The sequence below is a fragment of the Geospiza fortis genome, unplaced genomic scaffold (genome assembly GCF_000277835.1).
Source record: "Geospiza fortis unplaced genomic scaffold, GeoFor_1.0 scaffold112, whole genome shotgun sequence".
NCBI lineage: Eukaryota > Metazoa > Chordata > Aves > Passeriformes > Thraupidae > Geospiza > Geospiza fortis.
Window position 1 is genome coordinate 3,574,604 of NW_005054298.1, and position 26,367 is coordinate 3,600,970.

Below are 26,367 nucleotides of genomic sequence, written 5' to 3' on the forward strand. Positions count from 1 at the left end.
TAAAATATTGACGAGCTGTGCTCATTAAAGGAGCCATGGCTGCTCCGTGCACCAAACGAGTCGAGGGTCCTGCAGAAATAATGGCAAGCCTTGCTGTAATTACAGAACTCATCAATACAGTGCACAAGGGAGCAAAAGAGAAGGTTGCCCAGACAACCCAGTTTATGAATGCTTGACTTTGCAATATTAATGACAAATGGTAATAAATTATTAACATTTCTATATTGTGCGTGGTGGGTACGGAATGTGGCAGATAGCTTATCTAACCTTTCTGTCAGGTGCAGTTTGGTGAGACAGACCAAGTTCAGCACCTCAGACACGTGCAAGAAGCATTGCCACAGTCTGTCCTAGCACCCTAAACGACCTCATCTCAGCTCTTACCATAGTTTTCAAACAAAACTCAGTGCTTTTATTTTTCTCAAGCAACAATTGCCTGCAGGTGCAATATCCATTGTTTTCTGCTGAATTTGATTGAATTCTGCTGATTGATTTCTGCTGAATGATTCAATTCACTTATTTAGGCATGAACCACAGCAGGTAGCTCTGGTACAGACCAGCTTTAAGTCCCTCTCTCTGAGATATCCCCAGCCTATCCTGCCCACCAGGGCTAGCTGGGGTATCCTCTGGCAGCTCATTTGGAGAGAAGCCTTTCTGGCTTTTAAAAATAATAAAAAGTTATAATTCTTTGCTTTTTCCCTTCTACATTTGACTGCTCTTAACTGACCCACAGTTTTTAACACGAAATTCAAGCTTTTTTGCTACAGCCTTTCTGAGCATATGTCTTGTTGTTGCCTAAACTCGTTAACAGCTCCATCTGTTTCACGGTCTTCATTTCCCAACATCATAAGGTACTCAGGAATAATAAAAGGTCATTTAGGCCTCGCAGCTTTGTTCTCTTTATCTCTAAAAGTTTTGTACCCAGCCATCTCACAGTCTGTCTGGTCTCTTGGGCAATATATTTTAATAAGCCTCAAATGCAGAACTTAATTATCTGGAACTGAAAATTCAAGCTCTTAAGCATCCTTCCCCCTCCACTCTTCTTCAGAAAGCCTCAAAAATACAGAGAAGCACATAATTTCCTTAATTATGTTTTGTTTTCTTTTGGCCATTAGGTGAACTTTAGTAATGTGTTTAGTAGAAAATGATTTTGTATTTATGTGACCTGTATTAATTACTGCCAGGCATTACTGCCTGCCCAGCACTGTAGCCTGGATTTTTGGTTTTTGGGGTTTTTTTGCTGTGGGATGTGACTGCCCTCTCCTACCAGAGGCTCTGGAATGGCCAGGGCTGGAACTATGGGAAAACTCAGAATATAAACCAGAAAAGCAGCTGTGATGGATGAGGCTGTGGAATCATCCCATTCAGAGTTTCATGTCTGGCAGTGGCTGTCAGCAAATGCCTGAGGAAGGAGAGCACACCTGCAGCCTGGCTCCCCTGCTCTCACCCACACAGCCTCCACATCGCTGTAGATTGGCCCCAGAAGTGTGTTTCTTCCCTCTATTAGTTTAATTGCCTTTGAACCTCTTTATGATTGTAGCACCCTATAATTACCAGTTCCACAGTTTAATCGTGAGTGCATGAAAAAAACGCTGCCCTTTGCCTCCTCTTAAATTACACAAATTAATTTAGCGCACTGTCCCAAACCCTTCTGTGTTGAGAAGCAGCAGATAATTGCTCCCTATTAACTTTTTCTGTGTTGTTCATAACTTTCCTCTGAGACATCCCACCTGAGCCATCTCTTTCCCAAACAGATTTCACAGCAGCCCATTTAATCTCTCCCTACTCAGAGGCTGTATCTGCACCTACATAGATCCAGCAGCCTTCTCCTCTCCTGTGTGCCTCTCCCAGCACTGCCATGTGTCTCACATTTCATACCTCCCTACCTGGTTTCTAGGCTGAGTTGTATCAGTTGAATTGTATGAAGTCAACTCCGTGTAATACATGTGAGGAAAACTGTTCTAAAATCATGCTTTGATGTTACTTCAGAGGCATCTTTAGACTGGAGATCAAACCAAGGCACTAAACAGGGCCCCAGCGTGAATACATGCATTTCCATGGAGCTGTACTTAGGTGTCTTTTACAGGAGACAGTTCCACAATTCCTGCTTCAGATAAATCTGAGACACACAAGGCGTGAGTGAAACGAGAGCAGGACCCTTGAATTCTGTAATTTTTCCCTTTGTATGAGAAAATACAGACTTTTCCTTCATTCACTGCTCATTACTGTGGATTAGGAACAGACCTTGATGTTGCAAGGTCAGGTAAACCAGATTCTGTGTAACCAGGAGCAAGTTATAGGATTGTCCACCATGCAGGAATTGCTAAATTGCTCTTACAGGAACTAATTTTTGAGACAGGCCTATGAGGATTTGCACTAATTATAATTGAAACATTTGCTTATACCTAAAGATAGTCCAGATTCTGATCATATAAACCAATTGTCCCTTGGCACCCACATTTTAATTTAATGAGGGTTTACACCTCTTTTGCTGCTCACTGAGAAGATGCTCTCAGTTTTTCCTGTGCTGCTGTGGAACAACACTGTGAGGAATGCTCCCCACAGGCACAGATCAAACCCAGAAAATGGGTGGGTTTTGTGTGTTTGTGTGGTTAAAAGCTCAGCCCCACACATATGTGAGGGGCCCAGGGCAGAAATGTGTCATGTGGGATGTTGAGGAATGAAACCAAAGTTGACGAAAATCCTAATTCAGAACTGTCTCAGATTTCATGTTTCTGTTGCATTTATTAATGGGTAAAGATAATTCAGTCTGAAGATGCACTAGGAGTTAGATCAGGTCTACTGAATTCATACAGCTTTGATGGAATTGTCTGTGATGTATCAGCTGGCCCAGATACCAAAAATATATTTAAACTGCAAGGAAGAGGTTTGTCTTTGTTTCTTTCAGTCTATAGCTGTGTGCTTAAATGTACAAACCACCATCTCTCCAGCCCCTCTCTGCATTAGCTGCCCAGCCAGCCTGCTTTGGAGGAATGATCAGGCTTGCTGAGATCATGTCAGAGTTATGATAAGTAGATTACAAGCTACATGCTACCTTTTATTTTTACCAAATAAGAAACCTGCAACTGAGTGGTAATTGCCACACAAACTCCATTTTTTGCTGCCTTAAAGGTGCTTAAATAATATGTTGTCTTTTCTTGTGGATAATAGGAACACTTTATACAGCATTATTCCTTCACCTGAAGATCTGTCTCATGGGAATCACTAGTGAAAGCTGTGTTTTATGGTGGAGGTCTGGCTGGGTAGGACAGCAGCCACCAGTGCTAATGGTTCTCTGCTGAGAAAATCACTCGGAAAATGTAAATGGGAAAGAAGATGCATTTCAGATAATCTCAGAAAATGAGGGAGGAATAAACAAGGCAGCTGGGACTCGGTGGCATTTTCTGATTTGTGTAGGTCCTGTTCCCCTCTTGTTACCAGCATGTGTGCAAACAGTGGCCATGCATTTTGTACTGATTAGCCTGACTGTTTGAAAGATTAGCTAAGTTTGACGTGGAACGGAGGATGCAATTAGGAAAATAGGACCATATGTTATAAGGACCTTAGCTGGATAATGAGAATGGAGGGAGATGAAAAGTGTGTTCCAAAGTCTCAGTGAAGTGATTCGTTTAACAAACAGAGGCTGTCAAATCTCGACTGACTAGACAGAAGGGGCTGCTGCGTGTAGTTATTACTGCAGAGGATTTGCAGAACATGATGAGCAAATGGCAGATAATTTCACAAAGCAAAGACAAATAAGTTAACAAAGACAAAGTCATCAAGAGTGTGCTTGAACTGAAAACAGCATTGTCATGGGCACTGGTTCTCCTTAGCTACAACACTTAGAGTTATAAAGAACACATTTAAGGAGAGTGAAAACCTGCGAGGTGAAGCTAATTTATAAATTGTTTGGAAAATGAAGATGAAACTGATGTGAACTTTGCACACCAGTTTTTCTAGTGTGTTCAAGTTTTTCTTATTCAGGATGTGTGATCCTGCTTGTCAGACACACCAAGAAGGCTTCTTCCCTTCCCTTTTCCTGACAACATTTCTTGAGAGGTGCAAAAAACTGCCAGGGAACCCAAGAGCAACGTGGTCAGGCATAGTTAGAAAAACTTGTCTTCAGAATCCATCTCATCCTAAGTATTTTTGCCCTTGTCTTTATCTATGAAATCCCTCTATCACCTTGTCATACAGTCCCATGCCTCTTCTTTCCCCAAAATCAGGGATGGCAGCTCTATGTGGGTGCCTCTGTGTAAACCTCTGGTCATACTGTCTGCACTTCTCAGACACTTTTAGCTGAGCTCCACAACTTCTTTTGATTTACAGCACCCATAACTGGGTGCTTTTCACCATTCTGTAGTTGTGCAGATGATTGTCCCTGTTTAAGCAGAGAATTAGTTCCTGCTGATTTTTTTTCTCCTTTATTTTTCTTTCCTCCCTTATTTTTCTTTACATATCAACTCCACCACTCAAGATCATCTGGATTTTTTAAAACTTGTTTTCATATTCCCATGTACTTGGAGTTCCCTTCTGCTTCATGTTAGGTGTAAATTTTATAACTCTGTGCTCTGACCTTCCCTGGTCCCTGATAAAACCCGTCCTTGCAGGACCCTGAGGGTGCTGCAGCTCTGTCAGGAGCTGTTGCCAGCTCTGACCTTCTGACACTCCAGTCCCTCCTGCCCTCCCTCTCAGTGCGTGTTTGCTGGCAGTTTTTCACTCTCCATCCTAACAAGCTCATTTAAGCTGTGTTAGTGTAAGAAAAGCGCATGAAAGTACCACAAGCCTTTTAGTGTGATATAGGAAAATAGTTGACACAACTGACAATGAAGAAATTTGTCACAATCATCTCACAGTTCCTGATGGCCTTGTGTTGGTTGTTATCCATTTCCCTAATGTCTTCTGGGTGCTTGCAATGACTTAGTTTAACTATTTGTTCTAATTTTTTTATTCTTGGTAAGAGAGGTTAAATGGACTGGTTTGTAAACCTCTGACTCTTCTTCTGTGCTTGGTTTGGTTTTGGTTTTTATCTCCCCAGGGGCTTGTGGGCTTTTGTGTTTTAAAGGTCTCTGACATTTTTCAGTTTTGCTTTTCCTCACCCATTTACAATGCATTTTAGCTGACAGACTTGAAGTCAGACAGAGCCACTCATCAGAAAAGATCATGTTGTAAAACCTTTTCCAAGCATGCACTATAGATTTACAAATGTTTCTCAAAATCTACATGCTTCATTTTTCAAAACATCAACAAAAAACCCCGGTGGGAGCAGAGAAACACAAACACTTGAGAGAACAGATGAAACCCACAGAAAATACTGGTTTGTTGCAGTATTAACCTGCTTATCTTACCAAAGGTTATCAAACACTTTAAAGAAACCTTTTCCCTTGTCTGAGAGATTGTATTATTTTTTTCTCCTTTGATGCTTTCATTCCTCTTACACACTAAGAAGTCAGGATTTTTTTCTAATTGTTGCCTGATTAAAAACAAAACAAAACAATTACCTCTAATAAAATAATGACTCCTACTTGAGGCCATCATCTCTCCCAGCTAATCATTAATCCCAAGGAAACGAGACAGGCTTGATTGTTATTACTAAAATATATTCTCATCCTCCTCATCCACCTAAGAAATTGTACATTAATTTATCCGCATGCAAATTAAAAGATTATTACAATAAACAGATGTAGGGTGTTACTCAGAAAAGTAAAATAGTCAGAATTCAAACCAGCAATGGAAATAGCAAATTTGATTTGAAGATATGGTTGGGGCCATAACAAAAACATTTTTTCTAAACAGAATGGCTGTTCAGAGAAAGGGACAAGTTGTGAAAGCACCATGATGATGTTTTCTATCTGTACTTCCTCAGCTTCCAGTAGTGTTTTGTTCATGTGTCTGAGAGTTTGTGAGCAGATCCTCTCAATTTTATACATTTTTTAAATTATGTTGATCTTAATTGCTAAATCATGTTAATGCAGATAGTTTTTTAAAAGGTAGTTCTATAATGGTATTGAGAACAGTTAATTCTATAATTAATTGGAGCACTTATCCATCATTACTGAGATGCAGAAAGAATTTAATCACAATCAATGAGAGTCCTTATATATGAATGGCTGTTGAACTTGGAGAGTTTGGTCTACGATAAAATAAGAAATAATTAAGAAAAACATACATGTCAACCAGAAATGTCAGAAATTTTGTCCATGCTTTACAGGTGGTGCAGGCTTCTAAATGTCTCCCCATTTGCAGAGGAGAATATTGATGGTATTCTGGAAAGACAAGAACAACAAAACTTCCTCTTTTTTATATTATGAGACCAGATTCAACACTGAATTCTTTGAGACCTGATAAATTCTTTCGTTTGCAACTCTGCAAGAGAAAAGCAGACAACTCTGTCTCCAGTTTCACTTTAAATAAACACTCCATGAGTAACAGAGACTGAAACATCCTGTAAAAATGAAGGAAAAATATACAGCAAACCATGATATGGAAAAGTTTTATTTCAGCCTTCTGAGTCATTAGAAGATGCCTCTGTCTTGTTAGAGCTTTATTTTGTCAAGCTGGCAATAAATCTGAAGAGATAGGAGTTTAACAGATGGGTTGTGAAATTGCTAATGTATGAACTGTACCTCTGGTGGACTCTGTGCCCTTTCTTTCATGACTGTCACCTCTAAAATATATGTGACAGCAATGACCCTGAGTTTGGCCTGTGTTTTGCAGCTGGAAGTGCTGTGCTAAGAACAAACTTCACAGCTTGGTGGAAACCCTGACCTCGCTGTCATCCATGGTTATGTGCTCAGTGACTTCACCAGCTCTCACTCCTACACAGAATAAAAAAGAAAAAAAAAGGCAAATTATTGAAAACCTCTCGAAACCCTTTTTGGACTCTGGACAGTAATTTCAGCACTTTATTGGATTCAAGGACAGCCTGTATGGGTCTCCTGGAAGGCATCCCTGCCCATGGCAGGGGGCTGGGCTGGGTGACCTCTGGAAGGTCCTTCCAGCCCACCCCACTCCATGATTCTGTGGTTTATATTCTCCAGATGCAGCAATATTGCCCTGCTGTCCTTTCATGGCACCCCAGGACAATGCTGAATTTCCAGTGCAGCCCACAGGTGAGCAACAGCACAGTATGACTGTCCCAGACCTTTATCCAGGTTAACCAGGGCAGAGTGCACCCTCCATCTGTTTGACTTCAAAAGTTGCACTTTTCTCTCTGCAGTGTGTTTACCCTGGCATAATTGCCTCCATAAACAACAGAGCTCTGTCGACAAGGTCCAAGGATTCCCACAAAAATTGCTTTTGCTGCATCCTCCGTGCATTTCATATGCTGTACTTCTTTTATTATTTTTCTTCTCTCCAAAATGATAGCTTTTGGGGTTTTATGATAGGTGTTTGATGATGTTGGCTGATTAATTTGAACTTGTGCGGCTGACGTTGCCATGGATGTGCAATGGGGCTGATGCCTCCCCCGTGCTCTTCCCCCACAAACAGCAATGATGTTTGACTACCAAGCCACCAAATGAGGGAAGGAAAGTGTCAGCCAGGATAAGCTTCATATTACAGCAGGAAGATTGTGAATATCAAATAACACCATAGTTGTATGGAACAGGCTTGCTGGTGATTAGCAATCAGGAAATAAGGGAAACACCTGGTTTTGTGCAAAAATCGAAGGTTTAGTCTCAAGCAAAGCATGAATGATCATTGCTAAGCTGTCTAAAATCAGTATTTCTTGTATATTTTAGAGAAGTAACTTCACAAGAGTGTTGCTGTGTCTGTGATCTCACAGGCAGCTCACAGGGTAGGAGGAGCAGCTGTGCTCCCTTGGTGTGAACTCCCCTGCAGCAGAATTTCCACTTCATTGCTGTTTTTCATGAGCCCCTCTGCAAACTTCTGACCCAAACCACTGTGAAGTTAAAGGAAATTATTCTGTGGGCTTCACTTTACTTTGCTGCTGAGCCTAGCAGAAAACCAAGAAAGTTTGGCGCAGAGGAAGGGTGTGGGGGTTTTGATACATTAAAGCTTACATCATTATATTTGGTGGGTTTTTTTTGTTTTGTTTTGGTTTTTTTTTTGCCTTGAATATCAGGTTAGAAACTGGTAAGTCACGCTTACCAGGGCCCCAATGAAAACACCTCAGAGAAATTTTGTTTTGATGGACAGATTAATTGCTGAATGCTTCAGGCTACTGATGTACCCACACCTAGCTCACGTGTGAGGCAAGGGATCTCTGCACAGCACAGTCCCATTTGTAATTAGCTGGTGATGGGGCATTGTTTGCTGCCTTTCTCCAACGTACAGAGTGATTTCTGCCTCGCTGATGACTGTAAACATCATTCTAAGTACTGTTTTATGATCCCTGTAGGAATAACAATGTAAACAGCGTAATTACGTTCACCTTTGAGGCATATCTAGAAACTTTGTTCTTCCAGAAGAGTGATAACAGAAATGAGTGCTGTTGACAAGGTAAACAGAGAGCCACCACAACCTGCTTGTTAGAGACAGCTAATGCTTGAGGGGACTACACATTCAACATCGCAAAAAAATATATATATATATTAAAAAAGGAGTGTTATATGGTTATCTAGAGATTTATTCATGAATGTATGACTACACAGGACAAACTATTGAAAGCAATATATTTTGAGATCTTTCTTCTTCTGAAAGAAGCATGAATACTTACTACTTGTAAACCATATTTCTCTAGGTAATTATTATGAGTTCCATAGATCATGTGCATATTTGTGTCTATTTTTACCCTCATTTTCCCAGCACTGGCTGGGTTCCTCCAGGGTCGATCTGTACTTGAAAGACACTCACTATCTTCAGACTTCAGCCGTTCTTTGTTTGAACAGTGTAGAGCAAAGCATCCTGCTTTAGACTCCCAGGTTGTTAGCTCTTCACAGCGAGGAAACCTCAGGAATATTTCCTATCTCTTGGACTCTTGGGTGGAACACAATTAGATACTTTTTCACTGCAGGTATTTCTGAGGGTTTTGACACTGAAGATAAACCTGCAGCTATGATTAGGAGCCACAGAGCATAATTTAACCATTTGCTTTAGATTTACCTACCATAAAACATAAGATCTGCAGAAGAAAAGCATCTACAATTCTGAGAAAAACCTCTACAGATTCCTCAGTTTCTATACCAAGACTGAACATTTTTGGGGTTCTGTGTGGAGACTAGAAGGCTCCTGGGTCCTTGCACGCAGCTTTTGTTCCATTGCTCATCTCCCCCCTCCACAGCCCATCTGAGCAGCAGGGACTGCCAAAGTCAGTTCCTTCCTCCAGCTCAAGCCTCCTGCAAGGTGCTGTTTTGTAGCCATGATATTTTCTGAAAAATCCTTTCCTTAGGATTTTTCCTCCTGAGAAGCTGAGGGGCCTCAGGAACAAAATGTAAACATTGATTATCTGCTGCTGTGGAATGCAACAGGTGCATCTGTGATTGGTCTCATGTGGTTGTTTCTAATTAATGGCCAATCACAGTGAGCTGGCTCAGACTCTCTGTCCAAGACACAAGCTTTTGTTATTCTTCTTACTTTTTCTATTCTTAGCTAGCCTTCTGATGAAATCCTATCTTCTATTCTTTTAGTATAGTTTCAATATAATATATATCATAAAATAATAAATCAAGTCTTCTGAAACATGGAGTTGGATCCTCATCTCTTCCCTCATCCTGGGACCCCTGTGAACACCGTCACACTGTTTTTTGAAGCTGTCCTTTTCTGCTCTGACTTTTGGGAGAAAAGCCAGCATCTGTCATCCTTTTTACACATGAGTCTGTCCCACCCTGCAAACCCAGGTTCTATAAAAAACAAACATTGTATGGACTGGTTTCCTGGTGTTTTGCAGCAAGGTATCATCCTGGTTTGGATGGAGATCCTCATCTCTTCATGACCCTCCATTTCTGTATTAATTTGGGTTAATTGCAGAGGTGGCATGCTCCTGCTGACAGGCCTGAGAACGAATGCTGGATGCTGAACACAGAGAGGCATTCATGATATCCTAGTTTCACAGCACTGAGGACAGTTTCATAACTTAAGACAAATCCTACAAATAGACGCACCTGCTTATCTGCAGATGGAGAATATAAAGTGTGTTATTACTGTGAAACTCCTGAATGCAATTTATGTGTTTGCCTTACTCATAAATTATATTCACAGGTTTAGAATAAACATCTCCAGCCTCACACTGCAGAGAAAATAATTCTCAGCTTTTAAATACTGCTTTTCTGCAGATTAGTCCTGCCTGTAAGACATCATAAAGTAATAAAGGTACATTTTCCACCTAACTGCATTTGGGGATGGAAAACACCTAATGATAACAATAACAACAATTCCTGGCATTATTATAGCAGCGTTGATCCAAAGATCTCCAAATGCTTTCCAATAAGTAATTAATTAGGCCTCACCAGCACCCTGGAGAGTTAATTACAAATTATCAAGCATAATCACAAGCTGCTTCCATTGAAACTATTCTTGTACTCTTTCCAGAGGAAAGCAAAATATGCTGGCTATAATGCTGTGACCTTTCTCTCCCCTATTTCATTTTGAATTTGTAATTAGATGAGAATTTGGATATATCCTGTTTTAAGGAAAGCTAATATGATCACTGCTGACCACAAAACTCATTACAATTTTCAGTTTCTCCAGTGAGACAATACTTTTTAATCTTGCTGTGTTCCATAAATCAACAGCAGCAACAGCAACAACAAAAGAAACACTGCTAAGTGTTCCAGTGGAATTCCAGAGAGATTCTAAATTGTGGTTGTCCATCTGTTGTTCTTTCACAGGGGTGGTGATTCTGAGGATGTTTCACCCAGGGTTTATTTCTTACACGGGAAGAAGAGGAGGACAGGTCTGTCCTGTCCATTCCTTCTGGGATGCAGCAAGTTCTGCTAATCCAAATGGGATAATTTGGGTCTGAGAATATGTTTGTCAGAGTGTGTTGAGTCCCAGGGAAAATCAGGAGAGAATAACAGTATTTTATCTCGTGTTTCCAAAGTGCCCCACAGCATATGAACTCAAACACTTATAGAGGGTGAGATGCTCTAACCTGGCCTTCTGAAAATTTCATTTGGGCTCTTGGTAAAATAGGAATAAAAATGGGAGGAGGGAAAGGGGGGAAAAGACTGAAAGCAAAAACAGTGGTCCCAAGCAGCAAAAGTAGAAACATCCCGAATTTCCACAAATGACAAGATGAGATACAGCTTTTGCCCATCAGAGACCTGTGATTTTACCTTCATCTCATATAATCATAGGAGTAATTAAACCCCCTTTTATTTGTGCTAGGTTATGTCTCTTGTTGCACCATAGTTATTGGCTTGCTTTTGATATAAGGTGAGACCAGTTTACTTGAATAATTATCTGAGGGCAGAGTTCTCTCTTTTTTCATGTACCAATTTTTGAAAAGAAATGAAAGAAGGAACTAATAATGCTCTTGTTTGCAAGAATAAATCTTGTGGACAATTTGTCATCTGAAAAAGCTCCAATATTTCGGCAGTGAAAATATGGTACATGTTCATAAGAAATATGTACAGGAACCATACAGAAATTTTGAAGTGGCTATTCCACTTAAAATGTGAAATAAACAGTGAAGATCCTTTCTTGTCCTTCTAGCACAAAGGTCTAAAAGCAGTTGAGAGAAACCCTGGAACTGTAGAAGCTGATTGAAAGTTTATCTTCCTTACTTGCTGTTGGAGTGGGATCCACATGTGTAAGCAGTAAGTATTTAAATATGTATATGGCACCAGAGCAGTACAGTGCATGACCTACCTTCCCCTACCTTTTTTTTTTTCCTATCTTAAATTCTAGAGGGAAGTCATTAATAAGAAAACAACAGGTTTATGAAATTTCATAAGGGCTACCAGAGGGAATTACCCTCCTGGTAAATTTATAGACAATAAAAATAAATGTTAGGAAAATAATTGAGGTCTCGTATTGTAAGTATGTGTTTATGGTTGATTTTGTGCCACTGCTTTATCCCATCAGAGAAGAGAGCTAATTTTCTGAAAGTATTAATTTATTAAGCATCCATTGGTCTCATTGTACTCTGTTTTCATATCTGCACATGCAGTCCCAGTGAAGTCAACAGCTTCACCCAGATGTGAAAGATAATTTGATCCCAGAAGTGATTCCAAAGCATAATACAAATTAAATCATTCCAGAGCATAAAAGAAATACTGCTATTTGTCTCCACAGTTCTTAAAGTGTAACCAAAGTAATGAGAAAGGATGCAGAGTCTAAATTCAGTTTGATTAAAGCTCTAAACACTGATTGGGTCCAGAAGATAATTTAGAGGCAGGCACAGAGAATTTTAGTGCTGGTGAAGGCATAATGAGAAGGAGAAGAAAGCCCTAGGAAAAAGCTGGACTGGTATGATTACATAAGGGAGCAGGGTTGATGATGTGTGCTGTAAAATGCCCGTATGCAAATAAGCACAGTTAATGCTCAAGCATTCTGTTCTTTGAACAAAAGAAGGTGCATGGTACAAAATGAGGATTTGTAATTGCACTGTGGGGCAGAACTGGAGTGAGGAGTTTCCCTACAAACACAAGAAGCCCTGGCTGTAAGCAGCCCTTGCCATCATGCATCCATCTCCTGGAACAGGTCCTTGATTGGCAGCCCTTCCCCTTGGAAGTATTGAGTGAGGAAATCTATCTGCTCACCTGTTTGTTCACCTCTGCAAAAGCTGCACGGGGAGAAAAAGGCTGATTTTACCCCCTGTTCTGGGACACGGCAGCTCTGTGTTTGTTTTCCATAGATAGGGCCAATGAGAGCACCTTGAACAAAGATTTTTCTGGTTTATGTTTACCATGACTTTTGTTAGAGTGGTATTTTTCTATATCAGACATGGGCTAAGGCTTGATACATTTTGGGGAAGTTTAGATGATGAATTCTCCTCTAATAGTCATCTTTAAAAAAAACCACTAAGGTGAGTCAATATGGTGTTAATCTTTTGCCAGCAAATTTCCTAATTTCCTTGTAGAATTTAAGTCACTCTTCTTCATTTCCCTGTAATTTATCAGACTAAATGGGGTAATTATGAATAATAATGCAATGCAGATTCAATACAAAGCAAAATATCTACTATGGGAACTGAAAAAGGAGGCTAAAATCTCATAGTGGACTTTCTGGTAGTTTAATGGAAAAAAAATGCATATCTATTCAAGAAGAAATAAAAATAATGTTTACTAAATAACACTTTTACTTTGTTGTAGAAAAGTCCATCATCAGCATAAGTTTAGGTGAAGCTATTTAGATGCTATCCATCATTAAAAGGCTGAACTTAAATCCAAATGGGATCAATCCTCTCTTTTAGCTGGTCCAGATCTGAATGTCCACATCTCATTCAGAGCACACAGGCAGCTGGCCAAGGGGAACACAGAGAGGTCTGAGCAGGTCCCCAAGGTGGGAATGCCAAAACAGCAGGGGGAGATGTGGGATGCCTGGAAAATGAGCACCCATTTCCAAAGAATGGTTCCAAAAGATCTTTTTTGGGGGACTACAGACACAGAGCAAAGCAATACCTGCATAAGGTAAAAATCTCAGCCCCAGTGACCCAGAGGGTTGATGAGTAAAAATCAATGAACTGATGCAACTTGGGTCATGGTAATTCTTAATTTTTTTAATCATTTAACAATGAAACCACAGAAAAACAATGAAACACATGTTTCTTCAGCCAAATCTATCTAAACCTAGACTTATTATTCTATAGACTTATAATCTATCTAAACCTAGTCTTTTTATTGCTTTGTGCACTGTAGATTTTTTTTCTATGGGGATGGGAATGCTGGGTATTTCTGCTATTTCTGTTTGTTGGTGGTAGTTGAAACCTGTGAAATGTTGCTCTTTTCTCCCGATGATTCTTTCTCAAATACTTCACATGGTCAAAGATGCGTGGAAAAAAAAGGAAGTTGGCCTTGCTGTTAATGTAATTATATGAGAAAAAAGGTAATCAGCTGTTTTCATGCACTCTGATAATGAACTACAAGCTGTGAGAAATCTGCTTGCATAATAATAAGAAAGATGCACAATAAACACTGAGTGTGATTAATTACCCAAGTACATTTGTATCCAATTTAGCATCAAAGAGTGACACGATCAGAATATTTGGTCTGTCTGGAGCCCTGAACAGAAGTATGAATGAAAGAAACTCAAGTGCATTCTGGCAAATGCTACACTTAATGTATTTGGTTTAGAATATAAAGCCTTGGAGGTAATTAGTAAATGAAGTCCTGATAGCAATATGTGCATGACTGCCATTATTGTTAATGTTGAACATGTGCTTAACACCCTGAGCTCTCTACCAAAACTTTATTGAAGTAGTTGCAAAAAGATGTCCAAAATGCTGCAGAGCCTGGAGTAAAACAGACTGCTAATGTCAACTAACGTGTGCAATAAAGCCAGCACAGTGATTAGGTGATGCTTTTCTGAATCTCATCTTTGGAGAATAATTACTAATCTTGAAGACTCAGTCAGCAGACAGTGCACTATACAGAGCACAACCTGCTCTGTGAAATAAGTAAATAAAATACCTTCTTGTGTGTCAGACTCCTACAGACATAAAGCTGGTGAGAGAATAGGCTTCAGTTGTTGCTCAGAGCAGCAGAATATTGATGCATTGTTGTCTTCCTACTTTACATGCAATCAAAGTCTAAAATTCATCATCCTTTGATTGCTGCTTAGTGCTGGGGACAAATCTTTTAAAAATCTAGGCATACTGTTGAACAAGGGCAAAACTAAGAAAGGACAGAGCTCAGAGAAAAAGTTTTGACATCTCAGGGAAAGGTCAAGAAAGTTTTGCAATTATAAATAACCACAGGATGAGACACATTAGATACCTGTGTTAATTTGCCTGGCTTTAGAATGATGTGGGGGGTTTTTTAAGACTTCTGATGTCATCTCTTGTTGAAAAATAAATTATGATTGTCACTGCTAAGACAGTGGCAATTAATCTATAATTTATTCTGCCACCTTAGGAGTCTCCAAGCTGCTTCCCTGTCCTGCCGGGGGCTCACTCCCTCAGCCCACGTCCCTGCTGCCCAGAGTTCTGCAGCTCTCTGAACCTCGATGTGGTAACCATGGTGAACAGGCACCTGAGGCAAGTTACAACCATTATTCTGTATCCTTGAAAACAAAACCCTAGAGAAACTATTTATTAGGTTTTACTGAAAATAGCAAGCAGCAGAAAGTTGGGATAAGGGAAGAATTATAACCAGAATGGCTTTCATAATGGAGCATTCAATACTTGGGAGCATGGGTAAGAAAAACCCTGGTGGCTGTTTCTATTTACTTTCCCAGAACTTACTGTTTCAGAGTTATTCCTTGAGATCAATACCAGCTGCAAGATCCACAGAGTAAATCCAGATGACTGGAGCTCAAAGTCTTGTTAAATGGTTGGGTGGTGTTTTTTTTCTCAGCACACAAGCCAGGTTCTGCAGGAGCTGCAGCAGGGAGAGGAATGATAAATGCAGAGCAAGGCTGGGGCTTTGCACACTGCTGAATGAGAGAAGGACAAAGGGAAAGCACAGAGACAGGAGTCTGGGCATGGGTGTAATGATTATGTGCCACAAAGTTGCAGTTAAATGAAGGACTGTTTAGTGAAGGAATAAAGGTGTGGAATGTATCTTCACAGAATAAACAGGCAAGGAATTTGCATTGAGTTCACATCCCTGTGAAAATCTGCTTGCTACTTCTGTGCAGCAATGTGCACAGCGAGCAGAATGTGGTTTGTGGATGCTCTCAGGTCTCACTGCTGTGTCTCTGAAAATAAAAGCTCTCATGTGTGTCCACCCCATGCCAGGCTACCTAAAAGTTGCCTTTTGTAACGTGACTCAGTCAAGACATTTCCAGATTAAAAACGTGACGTTTGCTCTAAATGCAAACATTCTAACACAGTTATGGCATCAGCAGTCTCTTTGTGCACAAGAGGAAGAAGTAGTCCTGAGCAAGACAAAGCTCTACAAGATGCTTAACAACTGTTCATTGTCACTACAGGTGATGCGATTATAGAAATGTAAATACTGCCAGAAAATACTCATCTGCAGCACCCCCCCACACAATGCACACAGACTGAGCTCACAAAGGAAAATATTTACTGAAAGCACAAAGAGACTCTTTAACTCGCAGGAGTTCATTGCTTTTTCATTCAAAGAAAAGGTGTTTCTTTTAGATGGGGAGTTGAATATTTTAAAAATGAAGATTCACCTTATACTTGACACTTCTGTGCATGTACCTTATTATTCATGGTTTATTAAACTGGTTAAAGTGGTCAACGGGCACTGCAAATGTCTTTACTTTAATGTTGCATGTTACATTAGAAATGGCTGGATAAACTTATCTAAGACATTTAGCAGTGTGAAGTGCAACCCTAAAATTCAGCTAAATGGGTTTTTAATAGTGGTTGATATGTTATGACTATGCTGTACCATAAATGTTAGGCATACCATTTTTGAGGTATTTACACATTGCTAAATTCCATCTATAGTACTGATGTGTTTATTAAATTATATAAACAAACATTAAAATAAATATAACAGTCAAGTGTAAAGTTCCCCCTCAGATTTGCACAGTAGAAACTAGTTTGGATATTCCAGTGCTGTTAAGTTTCCAGGGCTCTCACTGAAAGCAGTAAAATCAAAACTACAGCTCCAAGGAGCAGTTGAGGTGTTGGGATGTTTATCTGAGTTCTGTTGATGTGGAAATCCAGAATGGCAGATTTGCTTGTTTCCATACATTCTCAGTGAAATTCAGATAAGGTAGAACTTAAAAGTGGCCAGTTTTGATGGATAAGAATTCCTTGTGAGGGGATATTTCAGTAGATCTAAACCTGTTTATAAACAATGTGGGAGCCACATCTATAGTGAGAATTCTATGTTTAAGCTAAAATTGTCTAACAGTTCCCATAATCAACCTCTAATTTTCAGTTGTTTATAACTACCCACACGTATGTTTGCTTCTGGCTACACAATTTAAGCCACATGACTTTGATTTGATCTCCTGCTATGAGAGCTTGTTATTTGTCAGCAGATCCTCTTGTACCAGCGGTGCTTTTTGCTGACTTTGCAACCACAACCTCCCTGAGGGGGAAATCTTTGCACAGCACTGTGTGTGTCCCAGCTTTGCAGAGCTTTGCACAGTCCATACTTCCACTGCTCCTACTCAGGGGTCACAGCCTGCCCATATTTCTAGTGGATAGTAGATCATGGGTTTGGAACCCCATGATCTTTAAGGTCCCTTCCAACCCAAACTATTCTGTGATTGTATTTTGACTGCTCCAGCTGCTCCAGCAGTCACATCTCTGCATTTGGGGGTTTCTGTCACAACCAGGCTCAAGCTGACAACAAAATGCTGTCTCATCCTTGCTTTTAGCTGTGCAGAGGCAGGCAGGGGATCACAAAACACATCTGGCTCATATGATGAAAGGTAAGGACAGAGGAGGATGAAAAGGAGGGAAATTAAGGAGAAGGACCAAAGGAGGTGATAGGAAATGGACTGTGGTCCATTGGGAAATGGAAATGGGTAGGAAATGGAAATGGGTGGGATGTGAGCTGAAAGTAAAGGTAAGGAAGCTGATGAGAACATTAGGAGACACAAAGATGATGGGATGGGAGCGTTGATGGTGCTAAAGGGAGTCAATGCAAGGGCACTTCTCTGAGCAGCAGTGGGGCAGGATGTGACAGTGTTCACAAGGGTCCCAGGATGAGGGAAGAGATGAGGATCTGACTCCATGTTTCAGAAGGCTTGATTTATTATTTATGATATATATTATATTAAAACTATACTATTAGAATAGAAGAAAGGATCGCATCAGAAGGCTAGCTCAGAATAGAAAAAGAAAGAATGATAACAAAAGCTTGTGTCTCGGACAGAGAGTCTGAGCCAGCTGGGCTGTGATTGGCCATTAATTAGAAACAACCACATGAGACCAATCACAGATGCACCTGTTGCATTCCACAGCAGCAGATAACCATTGTTTACATTTTGTTCCTGAGGCCTCTCATCTTCTCAGGAGAAAAAATCCTAAGGAAAGGATTTTTCATAAAAGATGTCGGTGACAGCAGGAGATGGAGGAAATAGCAGGAAACAGGAGTTAGGCAAAAAAGGACTGAAAATGAGGAGTGAGTAGGATCCACACAATAACCTGAGCCAGCTGACCACCAGCATGGTCAGCTCAGCCATGGACATCCAACAGATCATTTCCTACCCCAAGCACTGCCAGTGAGGGCTCTGCTGGTGAAATGTGGAGCTGTGGAATGTGTCCAGCTGTGCTGTGGGCTGTAAAGCAGGGGCACCAAGAGGACTCAGCAGCTCATGGCTCCTTTAGTGTTTAGCAGTCACTCAGAACATGCTCTGGAGGCACACAGGCACACTCCTGGAGAAGGGCACTCTCAGGATGTCCCTCTCAGGTGTGTCCCAGTGGCTGTGTGCCTGTGCTTCATGTGCTGGCAGTGAAGAAGATGAATCTGAGTGTGAGCCTGCAGTGAGTCCTGCCAGGATGCCACTGCTGGGGAAGCACTTTGGGACAAAGGAAAAGACCCCCAGGTATGACCCATGGGCTAACAAGACCTGTTTGCCCCATGGCTGTCAGGGAGGGATGGAGGGATGTTGGTCAGCAGTGTTTGGAAGCTTCCCTCTTTCTCCTTTCCATCCCAGCAGGGATTGGAGGATGCTGAAATCGCCAGAATCACCAATGGGCACATGAGGTGGTGTGCTGTGCATGGGAGGGCTGAGATAGAGAGGGTTTATGCCTCAGACTGGGAGTGTCCAAATTGCTCTTGCATAAATGAAAAAACAGAAAATAATTTTCATGCTTTTATGGACTGTAAAACCTCTTATGGCATTGACTGCAGTCTGACCTTCCTTAAATGAAAATTTCATCTCAACAGCTCGTAGTATTTCCAGCCTGAGAGGAGACCCATTGAAAAATTAATATTAGAGCATTTCAACACCAGCCACAGCTCTGTTTAGCTCCAAATTATATGATTCTTGAATTAGCTACTGTCTGTTTTCAGGAGTTTTTCATTACAAAGGGTCAGGAACCAGAGGAAATAGTTTTCTAAACCAGAAAGGAATATTAAATGACACAGCTGATAAGTATGAACAGTGGTGCAGAAGATTTATTGAGTAATGTGTTAGGTTGATAAATGATAACATTTATTTGCAATTTGAGGATGTGACCCAAATGACACTCATTAGCTCAGCTTGTGTAGAACCGATTAGTTTTGTAAATGTATTATTTGTCTGGTGCTATTGGAAGGAGAGTCTGTTTTAATTGATTGGAAATCTGTTTTATTTCAGTGAATATTATGTATTCTGGTTTTAATTGTATTCTGGTTTTTTTCATCCTGAATGTCAGGGATATTACAGTCTGTTACTTGAGCAGTGGAGTGCTGGAAGGCTGCAGTGAGTGCATTAATCCATACAGAGAGGGGCTGTAATAAAGCAAAATTTCTGTTACCCACTGGGATTCTTAGGAGTGCACTGGGAGGGAAATGAGGGTGCAGCTGGTTGCCCTCCTTCTGCTGGTGGGGCTTGAACAATATATGTTCAACTTCCCAAAAAGGTTCACAGATTTCAAAGCAAGATTCCAATTGCACGGAGCTTTTTGCCTGTGCCCATCCCCAGTGCCAGGTGAGGACACTGAGGAAATGTCAGGTGCTCTCTGCTGGACCCCAGCTGTAAAGTGTAGGGGTTTGGAGAACCTGAGAATAAAGGTTTGTGTTTCACCCTTTGCTGCAAAACTCCAGTGAACGTTAAACAGTTAAAATTTTCCACAGGTCTTTCTGTCCCAGAAAATGGAACAGAAATTTGTGCCTTTGTTTTAGGAAAGTTCAAAAAGCCTAAAGAAAGCAATAGGATTTCTGGAGTTGTGTCTGTGCAACATTCTGAATTAGGTGAGAGCCTTGAAAGGTGTTTTGAGGAGAAGCACTGGCCTGTTGAAATCAGGAAAATGTTTGTTTCCACAAAGATATTGATGTGAAACTCTTCAGAGAGAAAGGCTTGCATGTTATTGAAGTATTTCATTCCAACCCTTTCTAAACCCTCTTATATGTTTTCTGAAGGCTGGAAATGAGTTTTGTTTTGGTACTTTGCTCTCCCTTACTGCAGCGTAAACATAAGAAAATCAAAATTGAAATGAAACCTGCGAAAAATAAAAGTTTTGGTGGACTCATGAGAACTCCACCAACCTCACAGCCTCTTTGTAATGGAGAGTGAGATCTCAGCCCTCAGCCATTCCAGGCAGCCGCAAATTTCCAGGCTGAAAAAATTTGGGTGAAACCAGAAAACCATTTCCTGCCTGGCTGCCACAAACCTTTATCATAGATAGTTGTTTCATATAGTTTCACCTAATTCCTGCTTCTTTTAAATATGCTGTTGTTTGCTGGAGAGAGGAGACAGAAATGAAAGCTGTCCATTTGTTCCAATAGATGCTTTCTGTATTTTACCACTAGTGTAGATGGTAATCTAAATCTCAAAAAAAAAAAGCCCCAACAAAAGGCTAGTAATTTTTTCCTCCTTCCCAGGTTTTCTAGGACACCACAAATTAATTTTAGAGTGAGGAAAGTCTGAAAACACACATGGCACAAGAAAGAAGTGACTAGAGTGAATGGTTCCTGAGAACTTCTGGTGGAAGGTGGAAATGCAGTGCTGGATGGCTGTTGTTCCAGAACAAGCACATCCTTCCTAAGAGAGATACATTTCCCACATGAGAAGAGTTTTCCCTTCCTAGGAAGTATTGAGATTTGAATAATTTTCCTGGGAAGAGGTGACATCTTCTGTTTGGAGGTGAAGGACACACACTCATGTCCTCATGATGCCACTTCTCTGACTTCCAAGAGCATCCCTCACCATGGCGTTGTGCAGACAAGAGGCTTTAGGATTCCATTTCCATTTCCATTTCCATTTCCATTCCATTTGAGCCTCACAGTGCACTCCTGGGACAAAGGACCTTTCCTTGCACAACCCCGTTTCCTGTCCTGGGAATCAGTGCGCTGGTTCCTTCAGGGAAGGCATTTTTCATCCTGAGCAGGACCTCCAGCTAAAAAGTATTTCCTGACACATTTCATTGTTCAGACAGTGTTTTCTACCAAAAAAATGGTTCAGCTATGATAAATTATTGTCCACTGGTGGCAGTTTATCAAAGAAATTCCCAAGTGTGGTGGGTACCAGCCCGTTTGTTTGTTTGTTTGTGCAGCAGGCACTTGGGGCTGGGTGACAGCAGTTGCTCTGCTCAAGGCAGGACAGAACAAATCCTGCTGTGACCAAAGGAGCCTGGGCATGCACAAGGCTCCTGCATCCTTCTCATGTGCAACAAATACAGGAGCAGCCTGCTTTTTTTACAGAAATACCTTTCTAAAACTCCCCTGTAACTTTCTTTGGCTGCTTGTTTTCTTCAAAATAAGTTTCAGAGCCATCCTGGGCTGTGATATTAACATTTTTCTGTCTCTTCATATTCTCAGGGTTTTTTTAGATCTTCTTTTCCTGGGTGTGACTTTATTTCCTTCAAAAAACACATCTTTCTTCATGCAGTTTTGAGCTACTGAAACTGTGGAGCTCACGAGCAGAGCAGTGCTGCAAAAGGCAGCTCAGTGGAGCCCCGTGGGCTTTCCACACTTTCTGATATAAATCCTGGCACCAGGGTTTGTGCCAAAGCTTTGCTCAAGTAAAGCATGAGAGGACAGGACACTCATAATCTCAGGAAACCTGGCCAGTGCTGCCATCTCCAGGGTGGGCTGCCTAAACTGCATCTCTTGGTTTTGCTCCTGAAGCAGAGAGAGGCTGTAAGTCCATCTCTGCCAAATTTTCATCGGTGTGGGGGATCTGTGTGAAAAGCACAGCTTAAGATGATACCTAAATGACATTTTATTAATCAGCATAGAAATTTGTTTAATCTGGATTTAAACTTCCTGGATTTTTTTTAAATTTTTTTGTCTGCTATTTTAACCAAAGACATCATGCAGACAGATCTTTGGAGCAGAAAATGAGAGGATGAGAACATAAACCTGCTCACAAGTACAGAGCTGCTACTTGCACCTCCATAATGACATTATCCCTTTTGTTGTTCACACATTATCATGTGCAGTGCAAAATAAATATGCATGGTAGAGCTGTTAATGAATATCACTTGGATCCAGTTTCAGGAATAGATCTCAGGCATGCTTTGGAGGAAGTGTAGCTCTGTGCTCATATGATCAGCCAGACTCTAGCAAATCAAGCCTATCATGGCATTTCTTTTTCTTGATAATTAGAATTTTAATCTAGTCCTAGTCTGATAATATATATAAAAAAAAATTCTTGTAGTGCTTTATCTGTTACATGGTCCTTTTCTGCTGAGAAACTTTCCCATCTTTGTGGAAACACCCGAGCAGGGTATGCAGCCTCCAAGCAATGCAGCTGCAGCTCATGCACAGAATTGCAGCTGGAAACAAATATTTTAAAGTGATGCACAGTGCATGTCTATGAGCTAGGAAGGGATGGCAAAGCAGGCATCAGCCCATCACCCTCCCTGCACTTGTGGGACCTTGTCCCTGGTGCTCCCTGTCCTGGCTGCTGAGCATCAGCTCCAGCACTCTGTTACCTGCCTGACAATTCCAATCGCATCTACCTCCAAATTCAACATCAAAATGCTCTTATTTATACAACAATGGTAAATAACACCTCCCAATTACTTTTTTTCTTTCTTGTAAGCAGAATAAATTATGTCTTTCCTCGGTACAAACCATGCTGGCCCCATGAGACTGAAGACAGTAGTAAAAAATAAATGCAGCATTTCCTCTGAATTTTCAGCCTACTCTTGCCAAATAACTCAGGGACATAGGAATTAATATTGCTAAACACTGAGAGGAAGGACAGAGTCATTTCATTGCCAGCCCACAGACAGAACTAGAAGAACTTGCTGTAATTATTTAGTGCTGCAGAACAATCCATGTGTTCAGTGTTTCACAGTTTATTCTCATTAATAAGTCCAGAAGAAAAAATTCCCTTTGTAAGAGAGCATTATGCACATTCCAGAGCAGAACTCGAGTTGTTTTGCTGAGAACTTATTCAATTTTTTACCCAACTCTGTTACCTGTGTGATTAATAATACAGGAACAACAAAGTCTTGATCCTTTATCCTTCTTTCCAAGCCAGGGCTGGATGCTGGTAAGAATAACCCATGGAACAGCCAGAATTTGGGAAACAGCAGTCAAATTTTTGGTTTGGATTTTGGGTTTTTTTTTTGACTAGTGCTCCCAAATGGCAGCTTCTGCAACACTCAGCAGAGAAAGGAAAGGAAAGGAAAGGAAAGGAAAGGAAAGGAAAGGAAAGGAAAGGAAAGGAAAGGAAAGGAAAGGAAAGGAAAGGAAAGGAAAGGAAAGGAAAGGAAAGGAAAGGAAAGGAAAGGAAAGGAAAGGAAAGGAAAGGAAAGGAAAGGAAAGGAAAGGAAAGGAAAGGAAAGGAAAGGAAAGGAAAGGAAAGGAAAGGAAAGGAAAGGAAAGGAAAGGAAAGGAAAGGAAAGGAAAGGAAAGGAAAGGAAAGGAAAGGAACAAATTTTAAAATCATGTACCAACTCAAAAAATTGAAAAACTACCCAGAGCTTTGTGACTTCAGTCAGTTTTTACAGCAGTGTGGTAAAGATAAGGAGTTAAATTCATGCCACGGATGAGAAAGGGGCTCAAGAAGTGTAGCATATTTAGCCTGAAAGAAAAAGCACACTGGATGATGATCTCATTACAGTGTCTAAATATATAAAAAGATTATAGAAGAATCTGGTCATGACCTACCTGGCTGGACTTTGTGAAAATTAAGGGAAGATATATTGGCCATGACGGACAATGAAATCTGCACAGAAATGAAATGGGTAAAGTTTTAATAATAAAGCCTTTTGAGCTGGTCTGGAGCACAAAGTCTGGAAATAGAAAATGCATATGAGAAACTTTTATAGGTAGCCCAAGCTGAGGTGTAAAGAATAGAGATGCATATGAATAGAGATACATGTGAACATTGTAGCTTTATTACTGTTTCTCAAAGCTTTTTAATATTCCAAGTACTGCAAAAATTATCAAGACGGTCAAGAAGAACCTTTTTGCAGAAGCTGCATTCACAGTTGACAGAGTAGAGGATGATGGTTTAAAACACACAAACCATAGAATAAGGGAAGAGAAGAGTAGGTTGGGAAGGAACTTGCCAAAATCAGCAACTTGACTCAGGGCTGTGTTTATTTGGCTCATACCCAACACTGCTAAAGAGTCCTTGCTCCAGGTACAGTATAGATATGGATAGTTTTAAAACTCTTTCCAAACATACATCTGGTGAAAAACATGAAAAAAGCTGCCCATGGGTGTTTCAGTAAATGAACTTCTATTAAAAACAAACAAACAAACAAACAAAAAAAAGAAACAACATTTTCCTAGCTTTTTAGCTAGTGAAAAAACCAAATATCCATAATTATAATGCTCTTATTGGTGCAGAATTGAATAACTTGGACAGACAGCCACAAACCCTCAAAATTAGGAAATTAAGACCAATGAGAGAATTCATTCGGGCAGAGCTTCTTACTCAGGATAGAAAATACAAAGAGTAAGTTATCAAGAAAGGTCATAAAAGGCAACGACATAAATGAATTTAAGAGACAGCTAGACATTTTTATGGAGAGAAGGGATTGAAGAATTCAGAGCCAGTGACAAATCAGAGAGATGAGGTTGAGATAAAATTAACGAGGACAGGCTTGCTTGTGGCCAGAGGCATTTCACTGTCCAGCAATACCTTATGTCCTCTGTCATCACATCCTAATCTAACTCTGACATCTGAAGATAGCATGAAATCTTTTACACCTCTTAGTATATTAAAAAGGAAAAAAGGCTTTCAGTGTTTTCCCCCACGGGGAAAAACATAAAGTTGTTTTTTCACTTTTCAACACATGCACGTCATTGCCACGGCTGCTGAAAGGACTCAGTCTCTGACAGTACAGCATGGCCTGATTACAAACTCACAGTGTGCTCCCTTGGTTGCTGTTAAAGCCTCCACAGAGCTGCTTCAATCATATTTGTAAGCAAAATCTTGTTTATTTTTTCTGTAGTTACTTTTTTAAATCATGGAGAACAAGTGGAGACTCACACAGAGGTGAGTCCTGCTCCAGTCAGTCAGCCACTGCCTCCAGAAGTGTTTTTACATATTTCTAAGCAAAATCTTGTTTATTTTTCTGTACTTGCTTTTTTAAATCACGGAGAACAAGTGGAGACTCAGGCAGAGGTGAGTCCTTCTCGAGGGCTGGTTCTCTCCTCCTGCAGTGCCTCACCTCTGCTTGCTGATGGGTGGGCAGAACCTCATGGGGCTGTGGAGGACTTTGGCAATGCCCTTGGGCCCCCAGGAGAGGCACTGCCTCCAGAGGTGCTTCAATCATATTTGTAAGCAAAATCTTGTTTATTTTTCTGTAGTTACTTTTTTAAAATCATGAAGAACAAGTGGAGACTCACACTGAGGTGAGTCCTGCTTCTCCAGTTCTGGTTCACCATTCCTGCAGCGCCATCACCTCTGCTTGATGGGTGGGCAGAACCTCATGGGGCTGTGGCAGATTTTGCCACTGTCTTTGGGCCCCCAGGACAGGCACTGCCTCCAGAGGTGCCCCATTGCTGGTGAACCGTCAGAATTCCAACATCCCATGACTTTTTCAGTCCCCAGACACCAAGGGCTTGGTACAAAACTACAACCTTGAAGAGAGGGAAGAGCAGCTCATGCAGTTAATTTACCTGGAATGGGAAGAGAGGGCTGCGTGCCAGTGCCAGCCACTGCCTCCAGAGGTGCTTTTACATATTTTTAAACAAAATCTTGTTTATTTTTTTTGTAGTTACTTTTTAAAATCATGAAGAACAAGTGGAGACTCACACTGAGGTGAGTCATGCTTCTCCAGTTCTGGTTCACCATTCCTGCAGCGCCATCACCTCTGCTTGCTGATGGGTGGGCAGAACCTCATGGGGCTGTGGCAGACTTTGGCACTGCCCTTGGGCCTCCAGCAGCCAGCCACTGCCTCCAGAGGCGCTTTTACATATTTTTAAACAAAATCTTGTTTATTTTTTTTGTAGTTACTTTTTAAAATCATGAAGAACAAGTGGAGACTCACACTGAGGTGAGTCCTGCTTCTCCGGTTCTGGTTCACCATTCCTGCAGCGCCATCACCTCTGCTTGATGGGTGGGCAGAACCTCATGGGGCTGTGGCAGATTTTGCCACTGTCTTTGGTCCCCCAGGACAGGCACTGCCTCCAGAGGTGCCCCATTGCTGGTGAACCATCAGAATTCCAGCATCCCATGACTTTTTCAGTCCCCAGACACCAAGGGCTTGGTACAAAACTACAACCTTGAAGAGAGGGAAGAGCAGCTCATGCAGTTAAT